The sequence below is a fragment of the Coregonus clupeaformis genome, chromosome 17, assembly GCF_020615455.1.
Source record: "Coregonus clupeaformis isolate EN_2021a chromosome 17, ASM2061545v1, whole genome shotgun sequence".
NCBI classification, from domain to species: domain Eukaryota; kingdom Metazoa; phylum Chordata; class Actinopteri; order Salmoniformes; family Salmonidae; genus Coregonus; species Coregonus clupeaformis.
The window spans coordinates 65,447,338-65,453,174 of record NC_059208.1 but is presented as its reverse complement, the minus strand read 5'-3'; positions in this window follow the sequence as shown (position 1 = coordinate 65,453,174).

The following is a 5,837-nucleotide window of genomic DNA, read 5'->3' as shown; positions in this document are numbered from 1 at the left end:
ATTTAAACTTGAACCATCAGAGCTTTTTTTTTGTGGCCTTATTCAATCTCTATTTAAAAGTTGGTCTTAAAATCGTGTACTGTACATAAACGACCGTTCAAAAGTTTGGGGTCACTTAGAAATGTCCTTGTTTTCTAAAGAAAAGCAATTTTTTTGTCCATTAAAATAACATCAAATTGATCAGAAATACAGTGTAGACATTGTTAATGTTGTAAATGGCTATTGTAGCTGGAAACGACTAGGCAGAGTTGCAAAGAAAAAGCCATATCTCAGACTGGCCAATAAAAATAAAAGATTAAGATGGGCAAAAGAACACTGGACTTTTTCTTTGCAACTCTGCCTAGAAGGTCAGCATCCCGGAGTCGCCTCTTCACTGTTGACGTTGAGACTGGTGTTTTGCGGGTACTATTTAATGAAGCTGCCCGTTGAGGACCTGTGAGGCGTCTTTTTCTCAAACTAGACACTCTAATGTATTTGTCCTCTTGCTCAGTTGTGCACCGGGACCTCCCACTCCTCTTTCTATTCTGGTTAGAGCCAGTTTCGCTGTTCTGTGAAGGGAGTAGTACACAGCGTTGTACGAGATTTTCAGTTTCTTGGCAATTTCTCACATGGAATAGCCTTCATTTCTCAGAACGAGAATAGACTGACGAGTTTCAGAAGAAAGTTATTTGTTTCTGGCCATTTTGAGCCTGTAATCGAACCCACAATTGCTGATGCTCCAGATACTCAACTAGTCCCAAGAAGGCCAGTTTTATTGCTTCTTTAATCAGCACAACAGTTTTCAGCTGTGCTAACATAATTGCAAAAGGGTTTTCTAATGATCAATTAGCCTTTTAAAATGATAAACTTGGATTAGCAAACACAACATGCCATTGGAACACAGGACTGATGGTTGCTGAGAATGGGCCTCTGTACACCTACAGTGAGGGAAAAAAGTATTTGATCCCCTGCTGATTTTGTACGTTTGCCCACTGACAAAGAAATGATCAGACTATAATTGTAATGGTAGGTTTATTTGAAGGGAGTGCTCCTAATCTCAGTTTGTTACCTGTATAAAAGACACCTGTCCACAGAAGCAATCAATCAATCAGATTCCAAATTCTCCACCATGGCCAAGACCAAAGAGCTCTCCAAGGATGTCAGGGACAAGATTGTAGACCTACACAAGGCTGGAATGGGCTACAAGACTATCGCCAAGCAGCTTGGTGAGAAGGTGACAACAGTTGGTGCGTTTATTCGCAAATGGAAGAAACACAAACGAACTGTCAATCTCCCTCGGCCTGGGGCTCCATGCAAGATCTCACCTCGTGGAGTTGCAATGATCATGAGAACGGTGAGGAATCAGCCCAGAACTACACGGGAGGATCTTGTCAATGATCTCAAGGCAGCTGGGACCATAGTCACCAAGAAAACAATTGGTAACACACTACGCCGTGAAGGACTGAAATCCTGCAGCACCCGCAAGGTCCCCCTGCTCAAGAAAGCACATATACATGCCCGTCTGAAGTTTGCCAATGAACATCTGAATGATTCAGAGGAGAACTGGGTGAAAGTGTTGTGGTCAGATGAGAGAAACATGGAAGGGGAAACATTATGCTTTGGGGGTGTTTTTCTGCTAAGGGGACAGGACAACTTCACCGCATCAAAGGGACGATGGACAGGGCCATGTACTGTCAAATCTTGGGTGAGAACCTCCTTCCCTCAGCCAGAGCATTGAAAATGGGTCGTGGATGGGTATTCCAGCATGACAATGACCCAAAACACACGACCAAGGCAACAAAGGCGTGGCTCAAGAAGAAGCACATTAAGGTCCTGGAGTGGCCTAGCCAGACCGTAATCCCATAGAAAATCTGTGGAGGGAGCTGAAGGTTCGAGTTGCCAAACGTCAGCCTCGAAACCTTAATAACTTGGAGAAGACCTGCAAAGAGGAGTGGGACAAAATCCCTCCTGAGATGTGTGCAAACCTGGTGGCCAACTACAAGAAACGTCTGACCTCTGTGATTGCCAACAAGGGTTTTTCCACCAAGTACTAAGTCATGTTTTGCAGAGGGGTCTATTTCCCTCATTAAAATGCAAATCAATTTATAACATTTTTGACATGGTTTTCTCTGGATTTTTCTGTTGTTATTCTGTCTCTCACTGTTCAAATAAACCTACCATAAAAATTATAGACTGATCATTTCTTTGTCAGTGGGCAAACGTACAAAATCAGCAGGGGATCAAATACTTTTTCCCCCTCAATGTATGTAGATATTCCATTAAAAATCAGCCTTTTCCAGCTACAATAGCCATTTACAACATTAACAATGTCTACACTGTATTTCTGATCAATTTGATGTTATTTTAATGGACAAAAAAATTGCTTTTCTTTAGAAAACAAGGACATGTCTAAGTGACCCCAAACTTTTGAACGGTAGTGTAGCTGTCAGGTGCTATAGCCTCAACATTGATAACAAAAAATAAAACATTCCCATATCATATGAAACAGTCAAATATGGTATTAAAGGTACTTCCAATGACCGAATAAAGTTTTTCTTCAGTATCACGTGAAAGTCACTTTAGCTGGAAAAGACAATGAAGGAGAGGACCTTAAGACAGGAAAGTAAAACCTACAACTGAATTAAACAAAAAGGGGAACTGAAGGATAGAAGGCCATTCTAGACAATAAGATATTCAAACATCAAGCAACACTGTTGCTGGAAAACCATGTGAAATCCTCGGCAAGAAGGAACAGCCACTAATGTGGAGTATTGGATTTTCCTTCCCCCCCCCACACACACACACACTTCTATTGGTCTAAGTATTGGTTTAAAGGTTATGCAATAAGCACTTCCTGCCCTGAAGCTCAGTATCATAGGAAAAACATATGACTGTGTGTTGAGAATGAGTTGATAGAAAGGAGTGGGAGAGATTAGAAGGAGTGAGAGGAAGGTGTGAAGGTATGACCATTGAGGTGAAACTGACAGGTAGAGAGAGCAGGGCTGACGGGCGTTCAGAGCTCTGACTAAGTGAAACTCTGGGGCTTCCCTCCTTCCTCTCTTCAGTAACCGTTATGCTCCTGGTGGCGGTGGGGTAGGGGAAGGTATGAGTGGCAAATATTGGTCCACTTGTGGTTTAAAGTTAGATTAGGTCAGGATTGTATTTTATTCAATCTCCCTCTGAGATAGTATATAGCTTGGCAGCAGTAGCACCTGTAAATTGATCAAATTAAATGTAGTTTAAATGGCAGAAATATAACAGCGTTGGCAATAGACATAGTCAAACCGTTGAAAATGCCATCAAACAATCTTGAAAATGCCGCAAATGTGGAAAAGATAGAATAGAATACAATAGACCTTACCTTGTTGCCGACGACCCACAACTTCTCTGCTTGTAGCCCCATCATGTGGTCATGTCTGTTAAGTGTAAAATGGCCAAACAATTTCTCCTCAAGAAGAGTTCTACAGTAGGTTTATGTGCTCTATTTAAATGATTTGATCTTAACTTTGATTCTTACACATGTGGATATGTTTAATTTTAGCTTTTGAAATAGACATTTGAACATATAGCCTGCTGCTTTTCAGTTTCACCTAACTATTGCAATTCTGTGAATTCCAAAATTAAACATATTTTATCTGTAGTCGTCATCTGAATTATGCCCAATTGTGAGTTGATGACACTAACCACATTTCCATCCAATCATTTTATGCGGATGATTTACCTGACGCAATGAAAAAGTCACGACCGGGCTGATGGAAACATGAAATGCCGGTCCAATTTTATAAATGCCGACAGACAATTTGTTCGTTTGTTCATGATGGGATCTTTATGTGTCGTTAAAATCAATTATGCGAGAAATGGCGGTGGAAACGCCTTTATGCGCAAATATTGATATAATAAAAATCATATCGAAGTAAACTTGGAGCCACGCGATGATATGTCGTGTGGCCCTCCTACTAAAACTTGGGAAAGCATGCAGTTTCTTAGGCTAGATTTAATAAATGATGACGAACTTCACAGGGTGGTGAATGTGCAAGGTGTTGAGCTCGATGCTCCTTTCCAATAAATATCGACGGTCTTATTCTGGTGACATGATGATCGATGCTTGGCTGCCTTTTGACAAATAAAAAATAATATCGCTCTTATCCATAATAATCTCATAATCTAGGTAGCCTACCCGCAATGTATCGGCGAGCTGTTGGCTAGAGCGCATGTGCCAGAACCAGAGTGGGCAAATTTGCTATATAACGCAACAGTTTTGAAAATGCGGTGGAAACCCATTTAACTTGTGTATTTTTCATTCGGTACATGGGAATTTAACGGCAAAAGTTATTTTTATGAGCACTACTACGTCATCACGCACAGCCTTTCATCCGTCAAAAGCAGTGGTGTAACGTACTTAAGTAAAAATACTTGAAAGTACTACTTAAGTCGTTTTTTTTTGGGGGGGTATCTGTACTTTACTTTAATATTTATATTTTACTTTTATTTCACTACATTCCTAAAGAAAATGATGTACTTTTTACCCCATACATTTTCCCCTGACACCCAAAAGTACCCTGTTACATTTTGAATACTTAGCAGGACACGAAAATGGTCTAATTCACACACTTATCAAGAGAACATCCCTGGTCATCCCTACTGCCTCTGATCTGGCAGACTCACTAAACACATGCTTTGTTTGCAAATTATGTCTGAGTGTTGGAGTGTGCCCCTGGCTATTCATAAAATAAAATGAAGAAAACATATGGTGAAACGATGTATACTTTTCCTTTAACTTTTTTAACTTAAGTATATTTTAGCAATTACATTTACTTTTGATACTTAAGTATATTTAAAACCAAATACTTTTAGACTTTTACTCAAGTAGTATTTGACTGTGTTACTTTCACTTTTACTTGAGTCATTTTCTATTAAGGTATCTTTACTTTTTTAGTCAGTTTGATGGATATGCATCACTGGTGGGAAAATGCATATATTGTTTTTTTTATGCTGATTTTAGAATATTCGCATGAAAATCTTTTGCAATTTGGAAGGAAACCGAGCTACTAACACACGATTTTGCATACCCACTAAGGAGGAAGTGAAATATTAGCATTGCATGCTAAAATGGTTACCCACCATGCATAAATGAACACATTTTATATTTTATCTATGTGGAGGAGGTGTGAAGGCTGATCTTTTACATTTTTAGATTGGGATTTTCCAACTCTGGGTGAGTGTAGGCTATAATGATTACCTCGACTCATCGGTTAAGTCCCAAATGGCACCCTATTCCCTATATAGTGCACTACTTTTGACCGGGACCTTTGGGACATACACGACGATTAGCTTGACTCATAAACTCTTCCGCTGTATTAAGTGGGTTTGACTGACATGGGCCAAGGGCTACTGACACCAGATAGAACATTTGCAACAAAGGGGTTATGCGCCAAAGCCTAAAGGAATTTAAACGTTGTGGGTGGCTGCTCATCTGCAATGAGCAATAGTATGATATCATCTTCCAAAGTCAGGCAGTTGTTGCCTTGATACGGTAAGGCTTATCAATTACATCACCTTATCACCACATAGTGAAAATGATTTGGTCTCAAATTGACAATCCCTTAGCCTATGCTAAATGGATGCACTGTGTATTATGTATATTTTAGTGGACAGACAATAACCCCCGTTAGCCTACAGTCTATTAGAATAATAGCAGTCTTCTTGCTTGCAGAGATCACAGACGACAGAGACGGAGAACAGGTGCGCGCGTTAGAGGGCTCTGTGCGCGTTCATAACGCGCGTTCACGAGACACCGTGGCTTTCCTAGCGACCAGATCGAACTGTACAGCGAGAGCCCGGACACATTTACCGTAGGG